Source organism: Somniosus microcephalus, chromosome 5, assembly GCF_052327205.1.
Source record: "Somniosus microcephalus isolate GS21.2 chromosome 5, FLI_Smic_1.0, whole genome shotgun sequence".
Lineage (NCBI taxonomy): Eukaryota > Metazoa > Chordata > Chondrichthyes > Squaliformes > Somniosidae > Somniosus > Somniosus microcephalus.
In genome coordinates, this window is record NC_140991.1 from 281,600,761 (window position 1) to 281,618,948 (window position 18,188).

General features: G+C 48.9%; 1 pseudogene; it reads left to right on the forward strand.

Moving 5' to 3' along the window:
* LOC147117765 (collagen alpha-6(VI) chain-like) overlaps positions 1-18,188 on the forward strand; it is a 281,465-nt pseudogene that overhangs the window by 202,545 nt on the left and 60,732 nt on the right.

An 18,188-nucleotide genomic window follows, 5' to 3' on the forward strand; every position in this document is an offset into this window, starting at 1 on the left:
ACCCCAAAGGAAAAATAAGGGTGAACGTGATATACAACGGCCAGGAAATACCAAAAATGGACCTATATGTATTGCCAGATGGAGGACCACCACTACTAGGACGTGAATGGATCCGGAAGATACAATTAGATTGGCATTCCATACAGGCACTGAAGGTGGAGGCCAAAAAGGATGACGACGTCACACCTGGGCGACTGTCAAAAATGCTAACTGATGCACAAGAAGTGTTCCAGGAGGGACTCGGAACACTAAAAGGCATAACAGCGACGATTAAAATAGAGGAAAATGCAAGCCCAAAGTTTTTTAACGCCAGACCGGTGCCTTATGCGATCCGACCAGCCGTCGAAGCAGAGCTGGAAGGTTTGGAACGTTCAGGAGTACTGTCCAAAGTGGACTGGAGCGAGTGGGCTACACCCATCGTTCCTGTAATGAAGAGGTCGTTGAGTAATACGCCTGGGGAACCAAAGAAGGTCCGCATCTGTGGGGATTTTAAGGCGACAGTGAACCCAGTCCTTCACACGGTACAATATCCGCTTCCACGGATTGAAGATATTTTCGCCTCGCTATCTGGAGGAAAACGCTTCACTAAGATTGATCTGGCCCAGGCGTACCTGCAAATGGAGGTAGAAGAAGCCTCGAAACAATACCTCATGATCAACACTCACAAAGGCCTCTACCAATACAACCGGCTGGTGTTCGGGGTAGCATCGGCTCCGGCTATTTGGCAAAGGGCAATGGATCAAGTCCTGCAAGGGATTCCAGGGACCCAGTGTTATTTGGACGACATCCTGGTCACGGGCGAAAATGACAGTGATCACCTCGCCAACCTGGAGAAGGTACTCACTTGATTGAAGGAATATGGGCTACGAGCTAATTGCCACAAATGCGAGTTTTTCCAGAAGCAGATCTCGTATTGTGGCCACGTTATTGATGAAGAGGGGTTACATAAGTCCCCTGAAAAGATTGAGGCAGTAGTCAAGGCTCCAGCACCGGAAAATATGTCACAACTGAGGTCCTTCCTCGGGCTGGTGAACTACTACCATAAGTTCTTACCAAATTTGTCTACAGTATTACACCCACTGAACACCCTACTGCAAACGGGGGTACCATGGAAGTGGAATGACGAATGTAAACGAGCTTTCCAGAAGTGCAAAGAATTGATCACATCAAAAGAGGTGTTGGCCTATTTCAACCCAGCACTAGCAATTCGGTTGGCGTGTGATGCATCACCCTATGGTATTGGAGCGGTGCTGTCGCACAAATTCCCAGACGGGTTGGAGAGGCCAGTAGCCTTTGCGTCTCGGTCACTAACCTCAGCCGAGCGCAACTACGCCCAGATTGACAGGGAGGCCCTCAGCCTAGTATGGGGAGTAAAAAAATTCAACCACTATCTGCATGGGCAGAAGTTCACCTTGCTGACTGACCACCAACCACTTGTCTCCATCTTTAATCCCAAGAAGGGCGTTCCGGTGATGACGGCACAACGGCTACAAAGATGGTCCCTTTTTCTAGGGGCGAACCAATATGAAATAGAGTGTAAGGGCACGAAACAGCATGGAAACGCTGATGGGCTATCACGCCTGCCACTGCCTACTGTGGAGGAAGCACCAGCAGTGGACCCTGTCGAAATATTATATTCGTCGATAATTGAACTCTTGCCAGTAACTAACGCGGATATAGAGAAGCAGACCCGAAATGATCCGACACTGTCTCGGGTATATGATTTGACGGTGAAGGGATGGCCAACACATGGTGACTCACTGTTGCCAGCATTCTCATCCAGAAGAGAACAGCTGTCGGTATGCCAGGGAACAGTGATGTGTGGATCCCGAGTGGTAATTCCACCCAAGTTAAGGGAGAGAGTGCTCAATGAGCTTCACGAAGGCCATCTGGGAGGGGTGAAAATGAAAAGCCTTGCTAGGGCTTATGTGTGGTGGCCGGGGATCGATCAACAAATCGAGGACCTAACAAAGAGCTGCTCAGGATGCCAGAAGGTCCAAAATGCACCACCACATGCCCCTCTACACCCATGGGAGTGGCCCTCCTTTCCATGGCAACGGGTGCATATTGATTTTGCTGGTCCATTCATGGACTCAATGTTCTTAATAGCAGTGGATGCGCACTCGAAATGGCCTGAGGTGATCAAAATGTCCTCCACCACTACGGAGAAAACGATTGCAGTCCTACGGACCATATTTGCCAGGAACGGCTTGCCAGTGCAGATTTGCTCTGATAACGGACCACAGTTTGTGTCTGAAGAGTTCTGGAAATTTATGAGAAGGAATGGGATAAGGCATTATACATCCGCCCCGTATCATCCAGCCACAAATGGATTGGCTGAGAGGTTCGTAAAAACCTTTAAAAAGGCAGTAAGGGCCATGTGCGATGATGACATTCCACTACAGCATAAGGTGGACAATTTCCTGTTAGCCTACAGAAATGCGACACATGCAGTTACCAACCAGACCCCGGCCATGATGTTCTTTAACCGAAGGTTGAGATCTCGTCTGGATTTGCTCAGACCAAATGTGCGAAGAAATGTTGAGGATAAGCAATTCCAGCACATCAATGAGAAGCCGACAAGGAGCTTCAATGTAGGACAACCAGTCTTGGCCCGCGGCTACCGAACAGAGAAATGGCAACCCAGAACGATATGCACACGGCAGGGGCCACTAATGTACACAGTGGATGTCGGGGAGAACATGGTGAGACGCCATGTCGACCAGATCCTAGCGTCACAGGAACGAGTCAACCCCATGTCTCGCGTACCTGGGGATGAACCCGACATACCGGTAGCATCTACCCCAGAAACAGTAGCAGCGGAAACTGATGAACTAACCGATGACAGGGGGCCAGAATCGCCTCCGCACCAAGAACAAGACACTCAGGAAAGGCGCTATCCAGAAAGGATCAGGAAGTTGCCCCAAAGACTGAATTTATAACTGGACTATTTCAGTTAATGTGCATGTTAAAGTGTTAACTGTTATTTGAATGTTATGGTACTGTTAATCTAAAAGGGTAGGAATTGTAGTGTATGTACCTTTAAGAGAGAACTACTTTTACAGCTCCTGTATACTGTAGTACCGGCAGTGACCACACCTGTATATAAGCCTTGAGCGGGCATCTGTACTGTTAGTTTTTAGACTACCCTCATCCAGTAAACACCTGTTGATTCTTGATCTGCAGTCTCCGTCTAGTTATTGAAGAACACCATCCTTTAAGATTCACGGATTCAACAAAACCCTTGAACATTTAAGAAACTGCAATAAAGGGAATTTATGGGGCTGGATTTTCATTGAGGAGGCGGGTAGGAGGCGGGACTACAACTTTCAGGGTTGTAGTCCCGCCTCCATTGAGTTGTAGCCAACCCACGCGATTTTGACTTGATTGACCTTATTGAGCCTGCCCAGCGGGCTCAGCAGGCCAATTAAGGGCCACCCGGCAACAGGTGATGTTACAGATTGATATTTCATCTGTCAAGACCTGTTGACAGATGAAATATCAACGTTTCACAGCTGTTTGAAGCTGTCAAACACTGACAATCTGTACTCTAAGTTAATTCCTTCCTCTCAGGATGATTTAGAGATCTCTCCGGAACAGAAAGCTGAATGCTGCAATTTTTGACAGATCGCAGCCATTCTGCTTTCTGTGCCGGTGAGATGAGGAACTCCCGAGACCTGAAGGAAGAAAGGCTGTAAAGGTAAGTAAAACATCTTTAAACACTTTAAACACACCAAACACACCTACCTCTGCACTCATGCACCCATCACTCACCTGAACACCAGACATCTCGACCCCTCCAAACCCTTCAGCCCAACGGCCCACCTCGCTAACTTGGCGTGGTTTGGAGCTGTCGGGAATCCCACACTTCAAGAATGAAAATAGGGATTAGGCTAAAAACTGCCTGTTAACTACCTGTTAACAGGCAGTTAATTGGCACTAATCCCCTTCCCGCCTCGGGGAGGCGGGTCCCAGAGCTCTGCCACCTGCTGCAGCCAGGTCTGCAGCCTCAACTAAGGACCAGGAGGTCTCTGTTGGTGGCAGTGAAGATGACAGTGGCTCTGAATTTTTATGCCACCAGCTCCTTTCAAGCAGCTACTGGGGACATCGCCAATATCTCCCAGTTCGCTGTCCATTGCTGTATCCGTCAGGTCAAAAATGCCCTCTATAAAAGGAGACGCCAGTACATCTCTTTCCTGAGCCAAACAGCATGAACGCGCATTGGGCTTTGCGAGGATAGCGGGCTTCCCCATGGTGCAGGGCACCATTGACTGCACGCATGTGGCATTACGGGCACCGCATCAGAATGCAGAGGCTTTCCGAAACCACAAGTGGTTTCCACTCCTTAAACGTCCAGTTGGTCTGTGACCACAGGCAGCTGATACTCGCTGTCAATGCCCGCTATCCTGGCAGCAGCCACGATGCTTTCATCTTGCGCCAGACTGGTGTGCCAGAACTTTTCCAGGCACCGCATCAGCCAAGTGGTTGGCCCCTCGGGGACAAGGGTTATCCACTCTGCACCTGGCTGATGACACCGCTCCGTAACCCCAACACCCCTGCTGAGCTGTGGTTAAATGAGAGTCATCTCGCCACCAGGAACATCATTGAGCAGACGATCGGCGTGCTCAAGCAACGGTTCCACTGTCTGGACCACTCAGGAGGAGCCCTGCAGTACTCACCTGAGCGAGTCTCCCTCTTCATAGTTGTGTGCTGCATTCTTCATAACCTGACAATCCTCAGGACCCAGCCAATGCCACCAGGCCTTGGAGCACCACCGGAGGAGGAGGAAGAGGAGGAGGATGATCAGCAGCAGCAGCAAGGCGAGAGGGAGGCCCACAATGTTGAAACTGCAAGGGCCGTCCGTCAACGACTGATAACAAGCCGCTTCTAGGCCCCTACTGAGGAAATGGCTTCTGGCATGGAGAACAACATGAATGAAAGCAACCTGCAACCCCAAAGCCAGCCAAGGCAGCAATGATTCCAAAGGCCAAACATGTACATTTTGAATGCAAAAACTTTTTTATTTTACAAACTCTGTGGGGTCGATTTTCCCGAAGCTGTCAGGAAGAAGGCGGGACTACAACTTTCGGGTTTTAGACCCGCCTACATCGACGTCCGGCCAATCTGCTCGATTTTCCCTTGATTGACCTTGTTGAGCCCACCCAGCGGGCTCAGCAGGCCAATTAAGAGCCACCCGGCAACAGGTGACGTCACAGACTGAAATTTCATCTGTCAAGAGTTCTTGACAGATGAAATATCAGTGTTTCACAGCTGTTTGAAGCTGTGAAACACTGACAGTCTGAGTTCTAACCTGAGTTCTTCTGCACAGACTCAGTTAGAACTCTCAGCAGCACTCAAAGCTGAAGACTGTCACTTTTCACAGATCGCAGCCGTTCAGCTTTAAGTGCCGGCTGAGTGATGCGCTCCCGATGCCGACAAGAAGAAAGGCTGTTAAGGTAAGTACAGGTAAGTAAAAGTTCTTTACACACTTTAGACACACCAAACACACTTACCTTTGCACTCATGCACCCATCACTCAATACAATACAATAATACAAATCGCTTTATTGGCATGATAAGGTACATCTTATGTTGCCAAAGCATCAAAATACATTTATGGTTGAACACATAAACGCGGTTCCATTCATACAGTGTATAAACAGGTATATCACTCACCTGAACACCGACATCGCGACCCCTCCAAGTCCTTCAATCCGACGGCCCGCCTGCTCTAACCTGGCGTGGTTTGGAGCCATCGGGAATCCCACACGACACCCCACGAAATAGGGATTAGGCTAAAAACTGCCTGTTAACTGTTAAGTCCGTGAATGATTTAGACACGGACTAGCAGGAGTGAAAACAAACAGATGTTTACTGGTGGAAGTCCATAACGAATCTAAACAACAGAGGCCCTCTAGCGCCTTTTATACAGGGGTGGTCACTGCCGGTACTGCAGTCTGAGACCAGTTATTCTCTTAAAGGTACATACACAACAATTCCTCCCCTTTTAGATAAACAGTACATAACATTCATTTAACAACTAATGATAATGAATTACAATCACAATTACTGTTGCTAGATACATTGGTTAAGTTTAAGCAATTATAAGTTCAGTCTTTGAGGAGGCTTCCTAATTCTGTCTGGATAACGCCTCTTTGGAGTATCAGGTTCTTCTGGCAATGTTGAGTCGGAATCAATGTCGTTGTTTGGTTCATCTGCTTCCAATATTACCGGTTCTGCGGTAGCTGCAATTGGAACGTCGATTTCATTACCAGGTGTATCAGATCGTGGTGTGGAGTTGACATTTTCCAGTGACTCTAGAATCTGGTCAGCATGGCGTCTTACAATGCTCTCCCCAACGTCCACGGTATACATGAGAGGTCCTTGTTGTGTACAAATCGTTCCTGGCTGCCATTTCTCAGTGCGGCAGTCCCGGGCCAAAACTGGTTGGCCTATCTTAAAACTCCTGGTCAGCCTTTCATTCATATTCTGAAACTGCCTGTTCTCCACATCTCTTTGGACGTTTGGCTTAACCAAATCCAAGCGGCATCATAGTCTTCGATTGAAGAACATCATGGCTGGAGTTTGGTTGGTAACCGCATGTGTCGCATTCCGGTAGGCAAACAAGAAGTTGTCCACCTTGTGTTGTAGGGGTATATCTTCATTACACATTGCCTTGATAGCCTTCTTGAATGTTTGGACAAACCTCTCGGCCAACCCATTAGTGGCTGGATGATATGGGGCAGATGTGTAATGCTTAACACCATTGTTCTTTAAGAACCTCCGGAACACTTCAGACACAAACTGTGGTCCATTGTCAGAGCAAATCTGTTCAGGCAGCCCATTCCTGGCGAATATGGTTCGTAAAACTGCGATAGTTTTTTCCGTGGTGGTTGAGGACATTTTTATTACCTCTGGCCACTTTGAATGTGCATCCACCGCAATTAAAAACATCGAGTCCATGAAGGGACCAGCAAAATCAATGTGCACCCTTTGCCATGGAGATGAGGGCCACTCCCATGGATGCAGAGGAGCTTGTGGTGGGGCGTTTTGGACCTTCTGGCATCCTGCACAGCTCTTGGTCATCTCTTCGATTTCTCTATCGATTCCCGGCCACCACACAAACGCTCTGGCTAAGCTCTTCATTTTTACCCCACCCAGATGACCCTCATGAAGCTCATTGAGCACTCTATCCGTCAACTTAGGTGGAATTACTACTCTGGATCCACACATCAAGGTTCCTCTGCACACTGACAGCTGTTCTCTTCTTGACGAAAATGCTGGCAGCAGTGGTTCGCCATGTGCTGGCCATCCCTTCACCATTAAATCATAGACCCGTGATAGTGTCGGGTCATTCCGTGTTTCCTTTTCTATGTTTGCATTCGTCACCGGGAGACATTCGACTATGGTCGAGTGGAATAACTCCATTGGATCCACTGCAAGGTCTTCTTCTTCCACCGTTGGCAACGGTAGACGTGACAATCCATCAGCATTTCCATGCTGTTTAGTTCCCCTGTACTCGATGTCATATTGGTGTGCCCCTAGGAAAAGGGACCATCTCTGCAGCCGTTGTGCTGTCATTATCGGTACGCCCTTCTGAGGGTTGAAAATGGAGACAAGAGGTTGATGATCGGTTAGTAGAGTAAATTTTTGACCGTGCAGATAGTGATTGAACTTCTTCACCCCCCACACTAGGCTGAGGGCCTCTCTGTCAATTTGGGCGTAGTTACGCTCGGCAGAAGTTAACGAGCGTGACGCAAAAGCTATCGGCCTCTCCAAACCATCAAGGAATTTATGTGACAGTACCGCCCCAATGCCGTAGGGAGACGCATCACACACCAGCCTGATTGGCAGTGCTGGGTTGTAGTGAGCCAATACTTCCTTTGAAGTGATTAAGTCCTTACTCTTCTGAAAAGCACGTTTACAATCATCGCTCCATTTTCATGCTACCCCCGTTCGTAGCAGGGCATTCAGTGGATGCAGAATTGTCGACAAATTCGGCAAAAATTATGATAGTAATTCACCAACCCGAGGAATGACCTCAGTTGCGACACATTTTCAGGCGCTGGGGCCTTAACAACCGCTTCAATTTTGTCAGGGGACTTATGTAACCCCTCTTCATCAATCACGTGGCCACAATACGATAACTGTTTCTTAAAAAATTCGCACTTGGGGCGGTTGGCTCGCAGCCCATGTTCCCGTAGTCTAGTGAGCACCTGTTCTAGGTTGTTAAGGTGTTCACTGTCATCTTCACCTGTTACAAGGATGTCGTCCAAGTAACACTGAGTCCCCGGAATCCCTTGCAGGACTTGTTCCATCGCTCTTTGCCATATCGCCGGAGCCGATGCTACTCCGAATACCAATCGATGATACTGGTAAAGACCTTTGTGAGTGTTTATCGTGAGATACTTCCTAGAGGACTCTTCAACCTCCATTTGCAAATATGCTTGTGCTAGGTCAATTTTTGTAAAACGCTTCCCTCCAGACAGTGAGGCGAAGATGTCTTCTATCCTTGGAAGAGGATATTGTACTGTGTGAAGGACAGGGTTCACCGTCACCTTGAAATCCCCACAGATGCGAATCTTCCTTGGCTCTCCGGACTTATTGCTTAACGTTTTCTTCATGACAGGAATGATGGGTGTCGCCCACTCGCTCCAGTCGACCTTAGACAACACGCCCGCCTTCTCCAGATTCTCCAGCTCTGCCTCGACAGCTGGACGAATTGCATATGGTACCGGTCTCGCTTTGAAAAACTTGGGAACTGCATTCTCTTCTATTTTTAACGAGGCGGTTACGCCTTTAAGCTTGCCCAGTTCTTGTTGAAATACCTCTTTGGCGTTAGCTAAGATTGTTGACAATCGTCCAGGAGTGACGTCTTCATCTTTTTTACCGTCCACCGTCATTGCATGAATGGAATGCCAATCTAAGTTTATCTTCCTGATCCATTCCCGTCCCAATAACGGTGGTCCACCATTTGGCAGTATGTAGAGATACAATTTCCGTATTTTCTTGCCATTGTATTCGACAGGCACCCTTATTTTTCCTCTGGGGTATACTTTTTGCCCCGTATATGTCGTCAAGACGATGGATGTCTCTCTCAAGGGTATGTGTGAAAATAGCCGCTCATAGTCTCGTTGATTCATGACAGTTAGCGCTGATCCTGTATCCAATTCCATTTTAACTTGGGACCCTGCTATCGTGAGGGTGACCCAAATGGTTCGGTGATCCTCTTTTGCGATTACATTGTGAAGTTTGAGACAGCTTAATCTCCTGTTCTCGGATTCACTATCGCTCATTTGGTCTTCGGAACTACTGTCCGTCATGTTTTGTACTTTCTTGTACGGTTCCTTAGTAGCCTTTTTGTTGTCGCTGGTCTTCTTCCCAGACCTACAAACTCGTGCAATGTGTCCAATCTTCCTGCATTGTCTGCATATTTTGTCTTTGGACCAGCAGTCCTTCTGGTCATGGTTAGTTCTGCCGCAGCGATAACATTTTGCAAATCCCCGTGTCATTTCGTGGGTGCCGTATTCCTGTGGTTTTTGTTGAATTTCTGCAGCTCCCCTGGCTGCTGCTTCATACGATACTGCCACGCTGAAAGCCTTATCTAGCGTCAGCTCTTTTTCTGCGAGTAACTTCTTCTGTGTTCCTTCACTCAGGAGTCCACAGACAAATTTGTCCCGTAGGGTATCTGCCAGTCCTGCTCCGAACTGGCAGTGCTTTGATAGCTTGCGTAGTTCCATAAGATACTCAGCATTGCTCTCATCTTTGTGCTGAGTTCTCCTGTGGAATTTAAATCTTTCTACTATCAACAGCGGTGCAGGGTTTAAGTGCTCCTGTAGAACAGCAACAATTTCATTAAAACTCTTCGCCTTCGGTTTGGCTGGAGTAATCAGATCCCGCAATAGGCCGTACGTTCTAGCATCCATTACGTTTAGCAATATTGATGCCTTTTTCCCCTCCGCTATTTCATTTGCCTCGAAATATACCTCGACTCTTTCCACATACGTGGTCCAGTCCTCTAATGTATTATCAAAAGCAGTGATACAGCCAGTCTTCGGCATCTTGCAAATCTAAAATGGCGTCTCCCGCGCTTTGCCTTCTTCCCCGATTTAACAAAATGGCGCCTCCCGTGCTTTGTCTTCTTCCCCGCTGTTGCTAGTGCTGCTTTCCACGGTTTCCTGCGCGTTAAATATTAATTCGTTTTCTTTTATTATTTTCCCATCGTGGAGCGGACCCTCTGGGACACTTCCCTCCCTCTTCTGAGGTCCGAACGCTGCCCAGCTTCGAAACACCGGCCGCGCCCTGTGTGCTCCACCCTCTCTCTCTCTCTCCTTCCTTCCCGACTCGCTGCCCGGCCCCGTTGAAAGGCCACCCGATCGAGCTTCAACCCGCCGCAGCCCAGGAAGGATCAGAGCACTACCTGCCACCAGCCCGATTAGCTGGGAAACCATGGACCGAGGAACCCAGCCTGGCTCTGGAAAGTCGCTCCTGCAAAGCCTTGAACCCGATGATTGACGGTCGACGCCCGTTTCTCGAGTTTCAATGGCCTCTATTTTTTTTTTTCTTCTGGCTCCGACCTTCAACAACGTCGTCGGAGCTGCTGCTGAGTTGCAGGTAAGTTCGTTTCTTTACTCGTCGCCAGTGTTAAGTCCATGAATGATTTAGACAGGGACTAGCAGGAGTGAAAACAAACAGATGTTTACTGGTGGAAGTCCATAACGAATCTAAACAACAGAGGCTCTCTAGCGCCTTTTATACAGGGGTGGTCACTGCCGGTACTGCAGTCTGAGACCAGTTATTCTCTTAAAGGTACATACACAACATTAACTACCTGTTAACAGGCAGTTAATTGGCACTAATTCCTTCCCGCCTGGGGTCGGCAGGTCCCAGTGCGGGGCGGGTACCCGCCGCCTCTGAAACTTGCGTGGAGCGGGGTTTTGGGCGGGATGGTGTCGGGACCCCCGAATTTGGGATTTCCCCCCCCCACACGCCTGAAACCCCACCTGACGGCTCCAGGAAAATCGACCCCTGTGTGTGTCATTTCTTCATGACAAACTAATAGAAACAAACACAAAAAATCATTACTTAACATAACTGGTTCTCACAACCTGGAGATAATGTCCAAAACTCTAAACAAACGTTTGAACACAAACCTCAGCCTTTAATAAAAAAAAACCAACATTTTGTCACATCTCCTACTTTTTGCCCTTCGAGGGTGATCTCCTTCCCTTGCGCACTTCCCCCCCTTCCCACCATACTGCTCCTCTGTAATGGGGCCCCAGTGGCTACAGCAAGGCTGCTGGAAGGCTGCTGATTGTCAGAACCTGAGACTACAGATGCCCTTCAAGGATGGCCTCAACTAGCTCTGGGCCTGGATGGCCCGGCTGCAGACTGCACCAACTCTGCATGGGCAGCAGCAATCTGGGCTACAGGTTGTGGCATGTGCAATGGGGAAGTGACAGTGGTGGCAGCAGGAATGCTGTCATCTTGAGAGAGGACAGCAACTCCCTGCTTGACCGACACACTGGCACTCCCAAGGGGCAGCACCTCAGCATCCAGAGCAATCTGCTGGAGCACAGATTGCTGATCTGCTGCGGCACCGTGAGAGCCCCGGGGCAATGTGGCCGAACCAGCGACAATGGCAGCAATCAGTGCTTGCGTGGCCTCAATCTGAGTCTGCATGAGACCAGTCTGAGATTGGATCATGGCAGCCAGTGACTGAATTGCAGCACTAAGTATTTGTGTGGCATCCGCCTATGCTACAGCGTAGTGCTCCACACTCCTTGCCAGTGCATCAATGCATTCGGGCAGCCTTCCCACTGCACCCATGAGCTGAGTGTGCATGTCCACCGCCTGGGTGTTCATTTCAGCAATGAGCTACTCCTCCTCTGCGTCCAGTGCAGCAGGACTCGCTGGCCTACTATCCCTCCGGGGAGAAGGCCCCCGAGCTTCCCTAGCCACATCGCGTTGCTGCAGCCCGCTGGGTCCCAGAGCTTCACCCTCATCAGACCCTTACTCCCTGCTCCCCTCCAGGAAAGACGTGGTCCCAGTGTGGGCATGGACTTCCTCGGGAGAGGGTGGCACTGAGGCTCCGGTTTCCTCTTCCTCCTCGCCTGCAGCTTCGCTCCCCCTGGCAGCTTGAGGGCCCGTCTCCTCAGCTGGTGAATCACCATCTGAAAGCAGGGAGGTACAAGAGTGGCTTTAGCGTGAGGACAGGGGGGCAGTAAGGGAGGAAGGACTGGAGCGATTTAGTAAGTTGGATTAAAAGTGTCAAAGGCTGGTGTTGTGAGGGACAAGTGGAATGAGAGAGGAGAGAAAGCTGATGACCTCACCATTGCTGTCCCGAACGGGGTCGACCTCTCCAGGGGCAACGGCACCGATCACCTGGCTTGCCACAATCCTGTGGACGCACGCCTCAAGATCGCTGTGGGGTTGGAGCTGAGGCCGCCCTCCACCTGTCCGTTGCTGCTGTCTTCTATTATGAGATAGCTTGGCCTGCAAGAAAAAGGACGGCGTCTGAGTAAATATACAGCCATGTGCTTGCCTGATGTGCCTCCCATAGTTGAATAGCCCTTAATGTATGCTGCCATGTGCTTGCCTGATGTGCCTCCCGTAGCTGAATAGCCCTTAATGTATGCAAGGTGTGGAATGTGCGTGTGTGTTTTATGAGATGGCCATAGGTCTTGGATGAGTGTTGGGCATTGGGGTTTTAAGACCCTCTGGCCATAGAGTGAGGTTGAAATGGAGGATGGAGAGGTATTGAAAAAAAGCTACTCACCCTGACGACCTGAGTGAGGTCGTTGAACTTTTTGCGACATTGAATATGGGTCCTGGGCACCATGCTCCTGGAGGAGACGTGCTGAGCCACCTCCCTCCACACTCTTCTGTAGTCGCGCAGCAAAGGCCTCCTGCCACTCTCAGGGTAGAGTATAGATCATCTGCACTCCACCGCGCCAACCAGAACCTCCAAGGCCCGCTCGCTGAAGTGCTGAGCTCATTCTCTCACCCTCTCCATAGTCCTTGGCTGGAAAATGTAGTCACCGGTCTCTCCAGGCCGAGATTCAAGGCTCCAATGAGCAGGGTGTGGCTGGAGAGCAAGATCGACCCTCCCCTTTAAGAACTGACCGGCGCCAGTGTGTCTGTGTTCCATCACTAACTAACATCACCTGCACCGCGCCCGCGCTCTGAGTTAGCGCCTCGCTCCTCGGCCTTTGCGCCTTAAGACAGGTGTGCAGCGCCTGATTTAGCGCTCCAATCACCTCCAGGGGCAATAAAAAACAAGTTTGCAGTCGGAGGCGATAATTAGCGCCAGGTGCTAAACTTTTACGCCCGGCCGATAATTGCGCCCCAAACAGGGCGATACCGAATTTCTCCCCCTGATACTTTAAAACTCTACAACCAAGTTTTCCAATTATTATTATTATTTTTTTTTAATTCATTGATGGGATGTGGGCGTCGCTGGCTAGGCCTGCATTTAGTGCCCATCCCTAATTGCCCTTGAGAAGATGGTGGTGAGCTGCCTCCTTGAACCGCTGCAGTCCTTATGGTGTAGGTACACCCACAATGCTGTCAGGAAGGGAGTTCCAGGATTTTGGCCCAGCGACAGTGAAGGAACGGCAATACAGGTCCAAGTCAGGATGGTGTGTGGCTTGGAGGGGAACTTGTAGGTGGTGATGTTCCCATGCGTCTGCTGCCCTTGTCCTTCTAAGTGGTAGAGGTCGCGGGTTTGGAAGGTGCTGTTGAAGGAGCTTTGGCGAGTTGCTGCAGTGCATCTTGTAGATGGTACACACTGCAGCCACAGTGCGCCGGTGGTGGAGGGAGTGAATGTTGAAGGTGGTGGATGGAGTGCCAATCAAGCGGGCTGCTTTATCCTGAATGGTGTCGAGCTTCTTGAGTGTTGTTGGAGCTGCACTCATCCAGGCAAGTGGAGAGTATTCCATCACACTCCTGACTTGTGCCTTGTAGATGGTGGAAAGGCTTTGGGGAGTCAGGAGGTGAGACACTCGCCGCAGAATTCCCAGCCTCTGGCCTGTTCTTGTAGCCACAGTATTTGTATGGCTGGCCCAGTTCAGTTTCTGATCAATGGTAACCCCCAGGATGTTGATAGTGGGGGATTCAGCAATGGTAATGCCATTGAATGTCAAGGGGAGATGGTTAGAGTCTTGCTTGTTGGAGATGGTCATTGCCTGGCACTTGTGTGGTGCGAATGTTACTTGCCACTTGTCAGCCCAAGTCTGAATGTTGTCCAGGTCTTGCTGCATATGGACACGGACTGCGTCAGTATCTGACGAGTCTCGAATGGTGCTGAACAGTGTGCAATCATCAGCGAATATTGTTTCTAATTCTAGAAAATTACTTTTAGATGAAAATATAAGAATGACATTGGGGAATGGGTGGTGCAGTGATCCAACGTTGTTCTTTCTCCTTAGTTTGAATCTAGACTAAATCGATAGAATGATAATGGCCTCAGGCTTCTGCTTTAAGGCTTCTGTGTAAAATGAATTTAGTCATTTCAATAATGAATTTAGTCATCTCAATTCAGTTCCTGATGGGCATGGATCCACAGCACACATTGACCTAATCTGCCACTAAATTGGCCAGAGCCAAATTGCCTGGTGTGGGAAATGCAAAATATCACATTTTCGCTGTAGTGGCTGCTTGATGCTGACACTGGGTATTCAAAATACAAATTGCTTTATTCCCTAGTGCTAACATCCCTCACCATGTTTAATGAGTACAAAATACACCAATAAAAGTAATTTAAAAAAGAAAGAAATAGGCTCAGTTATTAAAGCTGATGTGTAACTGAACTACGAGACCAGAAGGGCTGAGCTTCAATCCTGACCTGTGCTGAGCTGGCGGATCTCAGCTGGATATCAGTAGGGATGCTACAAATTAATGAAGTTTTGGTGATGCAGGTGTTTGATTTGTTTTTCCATACATCTCAATTGGAGAGATTAACATCTTATTGTATGATGCATAGCTTATGTGGAACCTCTATTATCCATCATAATGAAAGGGACTCCCTGATGGATAATGGAAATTGATAGATAATCCAGGTTCCAGTGGTTCCAGAGGTATTTAGATTGCCTTGACTCAGTCTTGACCTCCTTGAAACTTTCAGGAACAATTGGGAATGCAGATAATGGGAGCGTCGATCATTAAGTGCCATCAAAATGCAATATGGTGCTAATGCCCGATGCAGTTTTGGATGAGTTGAAGTTTACAGAGGTAGAAGATGGGGACCTGCCAGGAGAGCATTGAAATAGTGGAATCTGGAGGAAACAAAGGCACATGTGCGGGTTTCATCGGCAGATAGGCTGAGATGGGGTGGAGGCAGGTAATGTTACAGAAGTCAAAGTAGACAATCGTTGCGATGGAGAGGACATGGGGTTGAACAGGATGCCCAGGTTTTGAACAGTCTTAAAACATGCAAAGGAGATAACCTCAACTTGTAACCCACCGCCCCCCCCCCCCCCCCCAACCAATGCTGGTTTCTATCTGAGTTTTGTGGACTGATTTCTGCCTAATAGGCAGATTGGGATGATGAACAATACAAATTATTCAGTAAGTAGAAATATTCAGCTTACTGTTTTGTAGTTTTTAAAGTTTTATGGTATCAGCCTTGGCTCAGTGGTAGCACACTCGCCTCTGAGCCATAAGGTTGATGATTCATGTCTCACTGCAGGGACTTGAGCACATAATCTAGACTAGCACTTCAGTGCACTACTGAGGGAGTGCTGCACTGTCGGAGGTGCCGTCTTTTGGATGAGACGTTAAACCGAGGCCCCGTCTTCCCTCTCAGGTGAGTGTAAAAGATCACATGGCACTATTCGAAGGAGAACAGGGAAGTTCTCCAGGTGTCCTGGCCAACATTTATCCTTCAACCAATACCTAAAATAGATGATCTGGTCATTTAGGGTTAAAAATTTGTTAGCCCCTGAAAACATGTGCGGGGATTCGGATGTGCGCTCAACCTGCGCCCGATCAAAGTAATGCAGGCAGCACGCTAACTTCGTGCTGCCTGCTGATTAACATGATTGTGGCATTTAGTCCAGTGCTGATCGCATTGCTGAGTGGCTGATCGCTCAACAGGGGGCCTAAGTTCATGTGAAGCTAGCATCAATTAAAGCTAGTCTGCACTTCTTAAAGGCAGTCTGCACCTCTTAAAGGGGAGGTGCCTTCTGTTTGCAGCAGATCAATCAACTGGCTGGAAGAGAGCCAGAGTCCTCCTCCTCCTTTTCCTTCTGCTCCTCTTCCTCCTCCTCCTCCACATATGGTCACTGTATGCCTGGTGGTAAGGGCTGTGCCTCATGATGCCGAGGTTGTGGAGCATGCAGCAGGCCATGACAAATCTTGAAACGCATTCTGCTGAGTACTGCAGAGGTCCTCCAGTGCGGTCCAGGCATCGGAAGTGTTGTTTCAGGGTGCCAGTGGTCTGCTCTATCAGATGCCGTGTGGCAGCTTGGCTTTCGTTATATGCAAGCTGCCCACGTGTGCGTGTGTTGCGCAGCGGTGTCATGAGCCAGGTGGTCAGTGGATAGCCCTTGTCAACCAGCAGCCACCCTCTGGTTTGTTGTGGTGGCTCAAAGACTGATGGAACAGTGGACTGGCACAGAATAAAAGCATCATGACTGCTGCCAGGATACTGGGCATTCACCATCATGGTGTGCTGAGCATGGTTGCACACCAACTGCACATTCAACGAGTGGTAACCTTTGCAGTTGCGATACATCTCAGCATTTAGATGCGGTGCCCACAAAGCCATGTGCGTGCAGTCGATGGAGCCCTACACCATGGGGAAGCCCGCTATCTTGGCAAAGTCACATGCATGCTCCGCCTGCTCCTCTCTGCTCAGAAAGAAGTCAATGAACTCCCCTCTCCTGGCATGAAGAGCATCTGTCACCTCTCTTATGCAGCAGTGGACAGCGAACTGTGAGATGTTACAGATGTCGCCTGCTCCAGTCTGGAAGGATCCTGACGCAAGAAAATTTTACAGTTACCTAATACTCATTGGAGTTTAGAAGATTGAGAGGGGATCTCATCGAAACCTATAAAATTCTGTCAGGCCTGGACAGACTAGATGCAGAAAGGATGTTTCTGATGGCCGGGAAGTCCAGAACCAGGGGTCATAGTCTAAGGATAAGGGGTAAGCCATTTAGGGCTGAAATGAGGAGGAATTTCTTCACCCAGAAAGTGGTGAACCTGTGGAATTCTCTGCCACAGAGGGCGGTGGAGGCCAGTTCATTAAGTATATTCAAGAAAGAGTTGGATATATTTCTTAAGGCTAAAGGGATCAAGGGATATGGGGAGAAGGCAGGGACCGGGTACTGAATTTGGATGATCAGCCATGATCTCATTGAATGGCGGAGCAGGCTCGAAGGGCCGAATGGCCTACTCCTGCTCCTATCTTCTATGTATCTATGTACCTTCACAGCCACTGGCACCACTGTCCTTGCCTTGGTATGAGGCTGCAGGTCCGGTTGCAAGAGGTGGCAGAGTTCTGAGAGCACATCTTTCGTAAAGTGCAGACACCTCATACACTGCTCCTGGCTCAGGCTGAGGTAAGAGAATTGCTCGCGGAAGACCCTAGGTGGGTAAGGCCTCCTGCTGAGAGCCCTCCTCCTCCTCCCTCTGTAAGCAGCTTGTCCTCTTCTTCGCTGCCTCTGCTCCATCTCCCTGTCATGCTGCAGGCCAAGGGGGATGACAATTAGAGCACCCATGACTGGGAGCAAGTGGTCTGACCAGAACCCTTGAAGCCTGAAGTAAGGCCTTCTCCACTTGCACCACTCCTTGTCACCTCACCAACTTTAAATAACTCTAGAAAGCTCAAAACACTTCCACAAACTTCCACAGAACCAGTAGAAATTAAACAGTAACTAACCTCAGAGTATTTGCTGATCAGTTTTGTAAGATGTTTAAATTCACCCTTGTCCTTTAATCCGTCCAACAGTTTCCAAAGTTCAGACCCGTGGAACAGACAACACAAAACACAAGGATTCGAGAATTACTTTCTTTTACTTAAAATTAGCAAGAGGTTACAAGTAAGCTCACATAAAACTGTTGCATATAATACTCCTGATTATACCTAAGCATACACAGGTTTATTCCCTTACTTTAAGCTCAAGCGAAAATAAGCCAACACTACATACGTACTAACACCAGCGAGTGGTCAGTCCGGCGATGGC